This window comes from Camelus dromedarius, chromosome 1 (assembly GCF_036321535.1).
Source record: "Camelus dromedarius isolate mCamDro1 chromosome 1, mCamDro1.pat, whole genome shotgun sequence".
NCBI lineage: Eukaryota > Metazoa > Chordata > Mammalia > Artiodactyla > Camelidae > Camelus > Camelus dromedarius.
The window spans coordinates 111,546,655-111,561,920 of NC_087436.1; the positions used below are offsets into that span (position 1 = coordinate 111,546,655).

At 40.9% G+C, this 15,266-nt stretch overlaps 1 non-coding gene across 1 annotated transcript; it reads right to left on the reverse strand.

Moving 5' to 3' along the window:
- Positions 1-2,096: 2,096 nt before the first annotated feature.
- LOC116149105 (U6 spliceosomal RNA) lies at positions 2,097-2,203 on the reverse strand. The gene has a single exon (XR_004132714.1). It is a non-coding gene; the product is annotated as a U6 spliceosomal RNA (small nuclear RNA).
- Positions 2,204-15,266: the final 13,063 nt, after the last annotated feature.

Sequence of the window (15,266 nt, forward strand, 5' to 3'; positions counted from 1 at the left end):
CCCGGCCCCTTGAGAAGTACTGAACTCAAGGGAGAGTAATCATGGTCTTCATAGTCTTTTCTTAAAATTTCAGTCCATCTTTAAAATTGTGGGCTATGGAGGCAAAACAGCCAAGGAGAAGATCTGGCCGTCTGTGCTTCTGATCAATATGAGCTATTGGTCTGAACAATTCCCACCAATTAATCTCTTTTTCCTCTGAATTCATTTCTGTTGTCTGAGTTTTCAGATAATGGCTTCAAGTTTCTTCCTCTTACGAAAAAAAATCAGGCTTATTTTAATATGGGCTAGTGTTTGTGAAGCACAGATTTTACTTGTCTCCTTTTTTTTTTTTTTAAAAAAAACAAGAGCATTTCTGCCCTAGTGTTGAATCAATGGACATGGTGCGGTGTGATTGGAACCATCAGATTCCCTCACGTTACAACATGACTGCCCTTTAGGACATGTTAGCTGTTCACCTTTTGCCCTGGCTGTGCATAAGGAATAGGAAGTGTGCTCGCAAATGGAACCTGTTAGTGCGCTGACGTTTCCAACTCCTCGAAACCCACGTGAAAGGATTTCCATTGCCTTCATCAAGTCCTCAGATTTGAGCCTGGGGTGATGGAAAGCTTATGGATTCCAGAGCCAGCCTGATCCAGGTTTGAAATGTTGCTGTGTGATCGTGGACAGGTGAAGTCAGCTCTCTGACTTTCTTCACAGGGCTGGGTGAACACTGAACGAGATGACATGGAAGCAGCTCTTTGCTCAATGTCTGACACCTGTAGGACCTCACCATAAACCTTATGTTTCAAAAACAGTAAAGACGTCTATGAAGTTCATCTCTACCCTCCTGGTCTTCCTCCCTCTCTCTTTACCCTTATCATCTTCAGAAGTTCTCCTAAAATATAAATCAGATTATATCATTTTCCTGTTACACTAGGATGAACGGTGTCCTCCCAAAATTCACGTCCACGTGGAATCTGTGACTATGACCTTATTTGGAGATAGGGGTGTAATCAAACTAAGATAAAATCATCCTGGATCAGGGTGAGCCTTAAATCCAGTGTGACCAGTGTCCTTGTAAGAAGAGGGACATCTGGGCACAGAGACACAGATGTACAAAGGAAGGCCAGATGGTGACAGAAGTAGAGATGGGGGTAATGTGTCTACAAGACAAGGGACCCCAAAGATTGCTGGTAACCACTGAGAGTTAGGAAGAGGCTGGGAAGGATCTTCCCTTAGAGCATGCAGAGAGAGCATGGCTCCTTGGACACCGGGGTTTCAGGCTTTTAGCCTCCAGAACTGTGCAGGAATAAATTTCTGTTGTTTTAAGCCACCCAGTTTGTGATAGTTTGTTATAGCAGCTGTAGGAAACTAATACACATGCCTAATATCCTGTCATTAGAGTGAGGTCTAGGATTCCTAACCTTGTCCAGTTCTCCCAGACCTGCTCCCTGATGGTCTTTCCAGCCTCATCACTCCCCATCCTTTCCTCTGAACTTAATATCCACCAGTCTCTCCAAGGAGAGCTATCTCTTACCTGGAGCTGTCTCTTAAAGACTATCAGCCCATCTCTTCTTGGAGCAAGACTTACTCTCCCTGGTCACCTGGTAAACCACATATCTTATGGATATCAGCTTAAACATCCCTTCCTTAGAGGTTTTCCCTGACACGGAGACCCTCCATAAGCCCCTCCAAATGTTCCCTCAGTGCTCGTCAACAAATGTCCAGTTACTTACACTGAAGGTTGTCTTTACAGCTAGAGCAGAAGCTCAAGGAGGTCTGATCTGTCTTTGTTCTTTTTTTTTTAATTGACGTACAGTCAGTTACAATGTGTCAATTTCTGGTGCATAGCACAATGTCCCAGTCATGCATGTACATACATGTATTCATTCTCATGCTCTTTTTCATTAAAGGTGATTGCAAGATATTGAACATAGTTCCCTGTGCTCTACAGCAGAAACTTTTAAAAAATCTATTTTTATATATAGTGGCTAACATTTGTAAATCTCAAATTCTCAAATTTATCCCTTCCCACCCCCTTTCCCCAGTAACCATAAGATTGTTGACTATGTCTGTGAGTCTGTTTCTGTTTTGTAGATGAGTTCATAGTGTCCTTTTAAAATATGGAACACTTCATGAATCTGCATGTCATCCTTGCTCAGGGGCCATGCTAATCTTCTCTGTATTGTTCCAATTTTAGTACGTGTGCTGCCGAAGCGAGCACCTGTCTTTGTTCTTGCTGACAGCTACATCCCAGCCTGGGGCCTGGCCTAGTGCAAACCCACAGTTAGGATGAATTAAGTGATTCAGTGAATGAATGACTGAATAAACAACTGTTTGGCATGAGGTTAAAACTCTTAGGAAGGTTTGGTGAGATGTTGAAATGCTGCTGCTAGGGTTAGAGAGAAAGTAGTAGCTAATCTGCAACTTGAAGTATTGATTACCATGAACTAAAATTGATAGGGGTTTTGATTGTTTTCATGAAATATAGACCCAAAATTTTTTCTTCCCCACATTTTATTGTCTACTTTCAAGTAAAAATTAATATATGTTCATGGTAAAAAATAAAAACATTTCAATGAAAAGTAAGATTTCCTTCCATCTTGAAAGCATATCTCCTACTGCCTTCCCCAGAAGAAACAATTGTTATGAGTTAAATAATAAGAATAAATTATTTTAAGTTAAATAATAAATATTAAATAAAATAAAAAGTTATGAGTGAGATACTTTAAGCCTATAAAATGCACATTATACATAGTGTTCTGCAGTTTGCTTTATTTACTTAAACTGTATCTTAGAATTCATTCTGTATTGGCTCATGTAGTTGTATCTCATTCTTTTTTTTCTAATTGGCTGCAACTTATTTAATTTATTGAACTAACCCCCAAATGTTGGAGATTTACGTAGTTTCCTGCCTTTTGATATTACAAACAATGCCATAATAAACCTTCTTGTACACAAATCTTTGTGGGAGTATAGATGTAGAATAAGTTTCTAAAGTTTCTAAAAGTGACATTGCTGTAACCTTGGAAACACAGGGGCAGACTAACTCAGCCACAGGTGTGTCAGGCCAAGTGATCAGTGGCAGAATCAGAATAATTTTGATTAAAAGAACTTTAATGTATTGACAAAGTGTAAATAGAGGGTGAAATGGCTATTTGGTGGATTAGTACAGGTTAAATTTTTTTTTTTTTTGTCTCAGAGCTAATTTCTTTTTTTAACTTGGGTCAACAGACTCCAAAATATGGCACTTGGACAAATTCTGAAATTATTATTATTATTTTTGCTTCTGTCAACCATATGGTAAATTATGATATTGGCTGGATTTCTAATGAAATGCATTAATGACAAGAATCAATTTAGGTACCAAAAAAAGAAGTAATGGGCCAAAATAATTTTACATTTTAAAAAACCAAACACAAGCAAAATCTTACTTGAATGTCATTGTGAATTTATTATGCTAGTCAGGAGTATATATGTTAAGATGCTTTAAAATACAAGACTTTAACAGAATTAGAAAATTCACAGAACCAAGATTTTTGTAACATACACAACATGATTTTGAAGACTTGAGATATTTATAGTCAGGGGAAGAGGGACTTATGATCTAAAAAATCAAGACATATTGCAGCCTTCTTAGAGATAGGGAAATAAAAAGTCTATATAAAAAATGGCTAGTATTAAGCACCGGGAGTGCTAGGAATTTAATTTAATCGTCGTTTACTAAGGACTTATGGTGTGTGTAGTTTTAAAGTCTATAAGAGGGATGACTTTTAACCCAAAGGAACTAGAATTTGTAATCCAAGACAACCATTTCTAAGGACAATACTGCTTTATTCTTTAGAATTTCCCACTGGAAAAAAAATGGGAAAATGAATTGCTAGACATCAATTACCTTAAACATGTGTTTAACTTTTTATCCAGTCATTCCAGTTTTGGAAATTTATCCTAAAGGAGGCCATCTTAGGTGTACATGAGAGAGAGAGGGAGAGAGGGAGAGAGACAGAGAGACAGAGAGAGATCTCTCAACCAGATGTGAGCTGGCTTCTCCTTGTCCTGCCCCGTGGAGATCAGGATAAAACTGGGTGATGTTCTGACTATCTGCCTCCTGCTTCCTTCTTTTCATGCAGCTTCTCTTTTTACATGTCAATCCAGACATGAAGTCCAGCTCCTAAATCAGTTCTGGGGTGGGAGTGGAAATCACCAAAAATATTACCTAAGAAGCAAGATTCATGGGGACAGGTGCGCCATCAACCATGTTCTGTTCTCCAGGGTTGGTTGAGTCCCCCTGTGATCAGGGCCCTCCCCTGGTGTACTCAGTGCCCACCATCCCATCTGCCTTCTCTCTCTCTCTTTCTGCTCCCCCATTCTGCCTCTTCTGCCCACTGCCAATTAGTTTTAAAGCACTGAAACACTGGGCTTGTTTGTTAACATAGCGCATCCTGACTTATTCTGACACAATGTGGGTTGAATTCTTGCTGTACCCTGGGAAATTAGGAAGAGCTTTGCACTTGCTGTCTCACTTAATTTTCATAGCAACTTCATGAAATAAATATGGTTATTGTCTTTATTTTTACGTGAAGAAATTGAGACAGAGAGCAAGTAACTTGCCCAAGGCAACAAGTTAGTGAAAAAGTTGAGATTCAGGACCAGGAAATCTGGCTCAGCTAAGCTGCCACTTTCTAATGGACATCATGCAAGGTCTTTTTTATTTTAATTTTTTAGTGAAGTTCATGCCACAACACAATTTCAAATTTAGTTCACTCTGTCCATCCATAGTCTGTAAGTTCCTTGAAGCCTTGAATATAACTTCTAGTACTTTGTAGGCACACAGAATATGTGAAGAATGATTGAAATCACTGTGGCAAGTGAGTAGATAAAAATGAATACATCTTAACTAGGGATTACCTACAAAACACAGTTTTCCAGCCTTGAACAGTGGTTAGCCGAGCATTTGTTGATGTGTCATCTGTGAGCATCTTCTAAATATGCAAGGTCTTTAGAGGTGAAAGAAGAAGAAAGAAGCATAGTGCTGGCCTTTTGGAGATAGTCCCAATTTATTTGGAAAGAGCAAGGCACATATTTGTGAAAACTTAACTGACAAAATTAGGCACAAGGCTTATATAAATATCAAAGGAAAGGCACTGTCAACATGCACTTTGACAGCAGGGTTCAGAGGAGGGAGAGATAACTATGAGATCTGGGAATAGAAGGAAGCCTCCTGCAGATGCGAACTGACCTTTGCCTTGAAGGAAAGTGGGAGCTTGGAGAGGATTTGAATGGGCAAAAATTTTAGTTGAAGTTCTCTAGAAATATAAGTTCCAAGAGGGCATAGACTATATTTTTCACTCTCTCTGAATACTTGTCAAGCTTTCTAAACATTTTGGGAACTAAATAGGTCGTAAGAACCCACTACAGATGATATTTCCCATTTTCTTTATTGGACATGAATGCTTGACTTCCCTTTGGCATCTCAAACCCAATCTGTCCAAACCTCTTTCTTCCTGATTAATGATATCAATTTCCACCCAACAATTCAAGATAAAAATCTTGATATCACCCTCTTCTCCTCTCCTCCTTTGTTCTCCCTATTTAATTGTCCAATGTGTTCTACAATTCTAAATCAGAAATGTCTTTCTGATTTGCTCCTGTTCAGCCCTACTGCTAAAACTTCAAATCAGCCCTGTATCATCTCCTACCTAGACATTTACAGAAGCACCCATAAATGTTTTCCTCTCCTTTGTTTCATCCTCCGCATAGTCCCCAGTGGTCCAATCTCACTTTATTGCTCCTCTGATTTAAAATTTCCACTGGCTTCCCACTTCATCCCCAGGATGACGCCATGCTCGTCAGCATGGTGGGTAAGAGCCGAGAGCCTGTCCTTCTCTGACTTTCTGGTTTCATTGTGTGTTTGCACTTCCATACTGCTTCCTGTTCAGAGACATGGACTGCACTCTGCATTCAGATATCTTCATGCCTTTGCAGTGCAGTTTCATTATAATGGAATGTCCTTCCCCTGCTTCTCCAGCTGACCAGTCCTTGCTTGTCGTTTATGACCCACATCGATGACATCTTTTCAGGGAGGCTTGCGTGATTTCTGTATAGGGGTGGTGGACCTCTTTTTCATGTTACCTAGCACTTTTCATTTATCTGATTGGAACACTTAACCTGGTATATTTAATTATTTGCTCCCAGATCTTCCTTCCCCATTAAGCTGCATGATGTCTTCTTATTCTTTCAGGGAGGCACTTGTCCCAGTGCTTTTATGTAGGTCTTAAATATAGTTCCTTACTGTTGTTATTGTAAAGAATTAAGCTCTTGTCTTGGTTTGGTCTTGCTGGTAGAAGAAAGGAAGATACTCACTCCATGGATTTCTCTTTAAGTCTTTCTAGTCCCTGGGAAGATGTCATGGCCATGGACAAAGGGAATCACTACTTGAATGCTTTTCTCTGCTCTCAGTAGCAGAATCAGACCTTGTGTTCTTTACCAATAAGCAAAAGACCAGGAAAGGCTTGGCCAAAGTGTTCGAGCTAGCAACACCCGAGGGCTTCCCAGGCCAGAGCTTCAGGGGGACAATCAGAAATCTTTGGTGGTGGCTTTCCTTCTACTTGTTGAAGTCTTCCTTGGTGCAGGAAGTCAAGCATTCACAAAAAGGAAATAGTGGGTTCTGGGCCCCTCTCCTCGTTTTTAGTTTCCTCTTTAATGAAACTGTCCTGTGGTCATTTGATCATCCACCCCTTAGTAAAAAGGCCCATTTTACATATAACATATCATGAATGTTTGCTATGTGTTGACTATGTATTACTTGGATATTTAGACACAGAACAATATCTCAATTGAAAAATAAAACACACACACACCAAAGGATCATTTCACCTGGATGTGCCTAGTCTAGAGTTTCTTGGGTTGTCGGATGAGCACAGTTCATCACCCAGACTAATGGCTGAACTTCCGGTGTTGGTTCATTATCTGATGCGTTATCATTTTCTTTCAATTTAGTTTCCATGTGAATGTTGTATGGGTGATCCAACTTGAACTTGGACCCAAATTCCACTGTCCAAATCAGCAGTGTAGACATGGCCCAAGGCTCCAGCCTCCCTCCCAGTTGGGGATTCTTGGGAAATGTTGCCGTTGCTTCTCTAGGCATTGCCACCAAATTGATTTTCCTCAGGATGAATCTCTCCCCTGTACTTGCTCAGGGTCTTGTGGGTGGAATCGGGAGTTCTAAGGAAAAACACATTATACATTCCATGTGGAAAAAGCTCCCTGGGTATGATTATTTTTAACCATGTGAAGTTTTATTAAATATACAACATTTTTGTACAGAATTCTGAGATAGAACAGGTGCTGTGCTTTGTGATTGAGCCTCCAAAAGCACTCAGTCTGCTCCAGTGGTTATCTGTCCTAAAGGCAGCCAAGGTCTCCCTCCTCACCCCCGCCTCTGCCTCGTCTCCTTCCTCACCCCAGCTTTCCAAGGGTTTGGTCCCAGCTCAGATGGGGAAGCAGTGGGAATCAAGTGGAAGAAATAAATAGAGGAGGATTTGGAGCAAGTAACTTCAGCAAAATGTCAGAGAGATACACAGGACCAATAGCTTTAAAAACATACCGGTAATAAGCTATATAAATAAATATTCTTTATAGTTGTCTATCATAGGAAAGTGAAGTCTTATTTTGTAAGAAGATATTTTTATTAGTTTGGCCCTTCTTTATATATATAGATATTTAAAAACAGAAATATATCTGAGAAAAAAATTAATAATTTTGCATTAATGATCAGTCACCGGGTATTTGAAAGAATTCCACAGGTAAGTGTAGACCCTTTCTTTATGGACTTTCGTGACATGACATTATGATGTTACTGCAGAACAGGTGAAAAATAGCACCTAATTTCTGCGCAGCCACAATTAGAGGTGAGGTTACAGCCTGGTTCATTAATCTTTCAGATAAGAAATAAACTTGTTTCCCCTAAACTGTTAGGAGATTGATACCCTCACTTCTGCTGCATTTTGTTTATTTGGCATGTAAACAGTCTGGGCTTGTGGGCCCTGCACTTGATTTGTCACCTCGGGATAAGATAATTTGGGATCTTTCACATTTCCAAATAACATCATGTGGAAGCAGTTGAACCAGCTGACAAATGAGATGTACCTGCAGTGCAGCTCTGGAGGGGGACGCCGCCAGGGGGCTGGCCGTGTGAGCAGCAGGTTGGTTTATTAACAGACACATTTGATTCCAGAGGTTAATGTTTTTGTGCACAAGACAGATTATGCAGCACACAATCTGCATCCTCAGAGCTGCGGTGATGTGGGTGGGGCCACCAGCAGCTTGGTTTCCGGGCTGCAGGGTGGCTTCGTGGGAAGTGGCATGGTCATGGTTCTTGCAAGTTCATGCTCCCGGTTTTCTGGAACTGGACTCTTTCTAGCAGTTGTCATTTGTCTGTTTGTTTTCATTTCCCTGTTGTCTGTGGAAGTCTATTTTTTTTTTTTTAATTTGGGATAAGAATTTGGGAACCCTGCCAGCCCATGCAAACTATTGCATGGTCACTGGTCCAGCATGGAGTCATCTTGTTGTGTCAATTATGTACAATTATATTTCAGATAATAATGATAAAAGTAACTGACATTCAATGAGTGATTGCCTTATGCCAGGCACTGTTCCAAAGGTTTTCACGTATTAACTGGTTTCATCCTCACATCAAGGTGAGGTGAGTGCTATTACTCTCACCATTTTATACACAAGGAAACTGAGGCACAGAGTAACTTGCCCAAGATCATTGCTTAAGGGAAGAAGCTCAACAAATGCCCTTTCAACTCAAATAAAGGAAGCTGCAGAGAAGGATGGGGTGTGGCCATCACTCTGAGTTTTGGTGACAAGCAGCTGACCCAGGTAGGGATGACCTCATTCGGGGGCCATTCAGATTTCTTCATTTGTCCCACTGGGTCCTAGAGTCTGGCGTTGAATATGATCACCTGTTGAGAGAGCCTCCTTTGACAACACAAAAAAATGGTTCTTTGACCCATGGAAGAAAGGTGTCTGCCCCAAATCAAGGCTTTTCTACCAGGGGCTGAGAATTCTTAGTCTCATTCTCTGCAATTGCTCCAAGCATCCTCACTCACTGGATTTCTATAGCACTGGGCTCCCCAGATAGCTACTACACAGACTTGTGTAACAAGACAATGATGACATCCCTTCCTTTTCTCCTCCTCTTCCTCTTCCTCCTCACTTCCCTCCTCCCTGCTTCCTCCCCTTCTCCTTCTCTCCTCCTCCTCCTCCCTCTTCTCCCTACCTCCTCCTCATGGATTTTGCTATTCACTTGGTCTGTGCTTTTTCCTGTAAAGATGGGAGTCCAACAATGCTTTTCCTGAGAAAATATGGCTGCCAACCTGACTACTATCTGAGAAAAATTCCCACCTGCCCAAAGTCATTGAATCTGTGATACATTCTGTGTTATAAAGAAACATCTCCCAGTTCCTATTTGTCTCCCTCCCTCCCTATGGTATCTTCAGCAACCCTAATGTTTGGCTGTTATCTGTTTCCTGTCTGCATTACTGCAGTCTGTCAATCCTAAAATGCACATTTCTCCCCCACATTTTAGCCTCTTTGAAATTGGGGTGTATCTTACAATCAATGGCACACAGGGTTTAAATGGCAACTTTTTTTTCTTAGAAAATGTAAAACAATAGTGTATCATAATAATTGATGGTAACTTCAGCTCAGTGAAGTGTGCTGTTATGTATTTGAGGACTAGGGGAAAAACTCTTTTCACACCAACATTTGTCAGAATCCTGTGGCATGTCACATCTTTGCCAAGTGTTGGGGATACAAATGTGAACCAGGCATAATCCCTACTCTGAAGGAGTCCTTAGCCTTCAGTTTGGTGGGAGCAATAAGTTTTAAGAAGTGAGGACTGGGAGGCATTAATGCCTGCAAAAGAGTTTTATAAAATTTAAAACAATTGATCAGTATTAAGGTATTATTATTATTTCCTGAGTTTTATGATATTAAAATTGCCTGCAGAATTCCAGTTAGGACTGTCACTCTTCAAGGCTGTCAGTATGCTTCCTTGATGGAACATTTTTCTGACAGGAATCTGACGGAAGTCGACGTGTCCTCGGAGTTTTTACTCTTGGAGTATCTCTCAGCCTAAGGAGGAATCCTTTATCTTAATTAGATTTAAATATATCTCCTTTTAACCCTAATCAACCTCTAGTGTAGAGCTGTGAATTTCTTAGACTTCTTCTTCTTCTTTTTTTTTTTTTTTTGGTCTTCTTTTGATTGGCTTTTCTTAGCAACCCCTTTCAGTGAACAGCCCCTTTAGAAAACGAATAAGTGGTAAGGCATACGACAGAGAGAAACAAAATCCTAAGAATGTGCAGTGGGTAGCCATTCTCTGCAGTGCCTTAAGTTCTAGCTACTCTGAGAGTGGTCCATAGACCAGCTGTGTCAGCATCACTCGGGAGCTTTTCAGAAATGCTGCATCTGAGGCCCCACCGCTACCTGCTAAATCAGAATCTGCATTTCAACAAGACTCCTAAGGGATTTTCTAGCAGCTACGCTATTATTTACTGATATTTTCCCTTTAAATCAACTCCTTTAAACAGCCCCCACTAAGTACTAATATGTGTGAAATTATGGGTTAGATGTGCTTGCTATATCTAATAATTATATTTATTACCTGAAAATCTGTCTGCTTGAGTAAATCATCGTTCATATGTGGACCAGCAGCACATTTCAGGAAACTTGTCTTGATGCCATATTTCCCATTTTTTTTTTTAAAATAAAAACTTTATACTTGGAAATAAATTTAAACTGACAGAAAAGTTGCAAGAACAGCATAAGAATTTCTACACACCCTTTACCACATATTACAACATTTATCATCAAAATAAAAAAATTTAGTACTAGGAAAACTTTATCTAATCTACAGTCCTTATGCAAATGCTACCCCAATTCAAATTGTCCCCCAAATGTTCATCAGATAGCATTTTAGAAGATTCTGATCAATATATAAACCAGTATCAGGTGTTACATTTGGTCACTGTGTCCCTTTAGTCTCCCTTCCTCTGCCTTTCTGAGCACTGACATTTTTGAAGGGCACAGGCTTCTCGTTTGGTGGAGGACGTCTCGGTTTTAGTTTGTCTGATGTTTCCTCACAATTAGATTTACGATATGCATGTCGGGCTAGAATACCACAAAAATGACGCTGGGTCCTTCTTGGTGCTTTAATTTATTTTCAATTACTGTTCCCCACCCACTAAGAGGAATGAAGGCTGCTCGGAGAAATGTCTGATTCCAGGGCTGGGCAGGAAAGTACAGATAAGCCTGGAATATCTTGCTGCTCAGAAAGTAAGGATGTGCCTACAAGTTTCCAGGAGCCAGCTTGGAGGGGCTACCTCTGCTCAAATATGGGGCAAGGTGAGCATTAAAAATAAGCCATGGTAATGGATCAGTCACCCACGGAATAAAGTAAGTACCCATACTCCATCAATGGGAGAGCTCTTCCCTACAGGAAAATCCCAACTAATAAATGTGGAAAGGGACAAGAAAGAAATAATACATCCTACCTAATATATATGGAGAAACAAATAATAAATAGCAACTAATAAATATAGGGGTTAGAAAAAAATCACTGTTTTGCAACCATGATAGTAATAATTGGTTCAGGTAAGGCTCATCCATGGATGCTAAAACTGGGGGGTAAAATTTTAGTGCAGAGCAGGATATTTATATAATATAGTATCTCACCACATCATCTATTTATTGGAAGTACTTTTAACACTGAAATAGGCTAGCTGAAGGTGAAGACTTCAGGCCCGTCACACCAGGCTCAGCAGATCAGAATGTCTGGGATTGGATCCCAAGAAGCATCATTTTAATAAGCATATTACAATGTTGCAACCACTGAATTAGTGCTGCCAATCTCTGTGTTGACCAGAACTCCGCCCTTCTTCTCTTACTGTCTTGTGTGGGCTGGGATGGGGCTGATAGATACCAGAATTGCCAATTTCATTTCCCTTTGATTCTGATTTTGATCTGATGATTTCAGACTGGGGTAAAATGCTCTTTATTAATTGGGGCCCTTGTGCTTTCTGCAAAGCACCTTTTTTTTTTTTTTTTTTTTTTTGGCCAATCCAGCAACAAAGAAGTCAAGTCACTAAACATACAGTGTTCTACTCGTTATCTATGTGGTTTTAATTTAAGTTTTAACTAATTCCCTTTATCTTGTCATAGTTATTATGACCCTCCAAGTCATGTCACATTAATATGTGAAAACAGCTCCCTGCCACGTTGGCCAAGGACCAAAGGCATTATGATCTGCCTTGCTAAATTACAGTGGAGAGGCCAATCAACTTGCGTTTTGTTATCTTCTTTGATAATTTACACCAAAGGTGAGTAAAAGTACAAAGGAGACAACGCATCATGGCCTATCACCCCCGTTGCAAATCCAGTGTATAGAAATATTGAAGACTAACATTTCACGGGAGGGTATACCTCAGTGGTAGAGTGCACACCTAGCATGCACAAGGTCCTGGGTTCAATCCCTAGTACCTCCACTAAAACAAACAAGCAAACAAACCTAATTACCTCCCCTACCCCCCAAACAACCAAACCAAACAAACAAAAACATTTAGATGCATCACCAGAGAGATGAAGAACAAGGTGGCACATTTCAGGGAAGTGATTATTAGTGACTGAATTGATCCATTCCCAACTTAAGCTTTTAGGAAGATTTAAGTCTTTCTAATGATCATGTTTTCCCAAACATGAAGTGGGCACATGTCATCAGACAATGGATTCCCCCCACCCCGCAACCAGCCCTCACTTCATAAATTTGTTTGAAAAAAGGCTTTGTAAACAAAGGGAAACACATTTATCCAATTGCTATTTATTGAAAAGAATGAAATGGAAACTCACCTGGGAAAGTCTGGGAATAGACTCACTGCGGGTGGGAATTACATTTTGAGTAAAGCAAGACACAGTAGCTTGAAAAGGACAGTACATGTTCCTGCTGTTGCTGAAAACAAATGCTGATAACTCCGGATGTGTTTAATGCAAGCACTTTCAAAGCCTCTTGCTGTGCAAACTCTCAAGTTACCTTACAGGACAGGACCGCTAAGCCTCATTAAATTCTTCTGCTGATGGGCATTTCGGTGCTTACTCACCAAGTGGCTTGTGTGTGCAGTTTAAGAGAGCCTTAATTTAAAAAATTCTCATTGATTAATCTTTATGTATAGCTATTTTTTATTGCGCACCTGCGATAGGACATGCACCATGTGAGTCCTATACTCCACACTAACTGAAATCAGATAGCGTCAGCCCGGAAGGTCAGTATACACATATAGTACATACAAAGATACCAATGCTGATCTCACAGAGGTTAAGTAACTTGCTTAGCTTGGCAGAGGTAGAGTAAGGATGTGAACCAGGTCTCCAAGTTCCAAACCCCATAGTCCCTGGTTCACTCTAGTGCTCTTCCAAGACCTTGCAAGAGTGATGAGTCTCGGTCATGCTGTCAACCAACCCATCTCTTCTGCATTTCTCACCACTTTGCCCTTTCATTCTGTGAGCACGACTTTGTTCTGTGGTCCCTGCAGCAGGTCAGCCACAATCCCTCCCTGTTATGTTCCCGGGGCTTGTTTATTTTCCTTATCCTAGCAAACATCACACCTTATTAGTACTACACACTTAATGTTTCTATTCACCACTAGACTGTAAGCTCCATGAGGGCAGGAGCTGTGCTACATTTAGTGTATCTCATGGCACACAGCAGGTGTCCAGTGAATACTGAATAAGCAAGTGAATAAGTGTTGTACTAAAATCATTGCTGAGTTCCTGTTATAGCAAAGTGTCTTTTCCTCTTCAGACCTGAGATCGCTCCTTTGTATCCAATACACCTTTTCTTTCTCTCCTACCTTTTTGTCCTGTCAGAACACGGAGCAAGCGGAAGAGCCAAGGCTCATGTGCAGGCCTTACTTATTTTGATGCTCACATCCTTCCCATCACCCTAGAGCATGTTTAAAAGTATAAAGGAGTCTTCTGGCTGCGGATCCTGTCAAACCATCAGATGGTTTTCCTTTTGTTTCTTATTTCTGTCCCTAGCACTAATTTTTAACTGGCTGCCGCACCATGGCTGGAAAGCATCACCCTTGAACGTCCTGCTTACTCAGCTGAAAGCAGCAGCTGTTCCAATAAGCAATTCGATGTTCAGCACCTGAGACTGGTTTCCTCCTTCCAGCAAGACTGCAAGCTCAACAGAATGTAGGAAAGCATGAAAAAGTTTCCTAGCCTGTTGCTCGCAATGCAGCACGTAGAGCAGCATAGGTTGAGGAAGGATATTTGTTTTCTGGGAAGGACCGGCTCCCACATGGACAGCTTCATCTGAATTTCTTTTGATGGGGTCCTTGGAATGAAGAGTGACTTGTTTATCAAGGACTATAAGAGAGAAACTGTCTGAAAGATGGTTTTATGTTGACTTCTATTGTCTGTCCCAAGTGGTGTACTGGCAAATGTGGCTTTCCTTTGAACAAAGCCCCGATTTGTAGTGTTGGCCAATTTCTGTGGTGTAAATACTCCCATGGTAGTTAATTTCAAGTTGGTAACATGATGTCATTGAATGTGTAATAGAGAGGTAGTGCGCATGACTGGCTCCTTTAAACCATTACAAGCTGACCTAGCCCACCACAGTCTCTCTTGGTCCCATCAGCCCTTCCATGGACACAGAGTGGTGGTTTAGGGCTGGAGCCCATCCTGAGATTTCCCATAGGAGACATGGTGGGCCATGAGGCAAAGGACCAAGCTGGTGCCTGTGGCTGACAGACAAGGCCCATGAGCTAGAGAGGACATAGACAGGCATCCCATCTGGTCTGGGGTGGGTGGTGTGGTGGGAGTCAAGCAGAGGCAGATGGATTTAGAGTGGAAACACCAGGGACACCACTGACCATCTGGCTGACCTTGGACATGTTACTGAAACTCTCCATTCTTCAGTTTCTTTAGCTGTAAAATAGGGCTATATAATAATAGCTTTTACCTTAAGGAGTTTTTGTGATGATGGATTATTATAATATATGTAAAGTGCTTAGCATGGTGCCTGGCACAGGACAAGTGCTTAATGTATAGAAGCTATTAAAATTAGGCTGGAGTACATACGAATGGGAGGGGTTTCCTGGGAAATTGTCTCAAACACCAGGAAATTGTCTCACCACTGTTTGCATCTCATCTTCAGGGGCTGGCAGTTGGTCTGTGTGGCTCAGCTGTCCTAAGGGGTCAGGCCAAAGGTGGATTGCTCA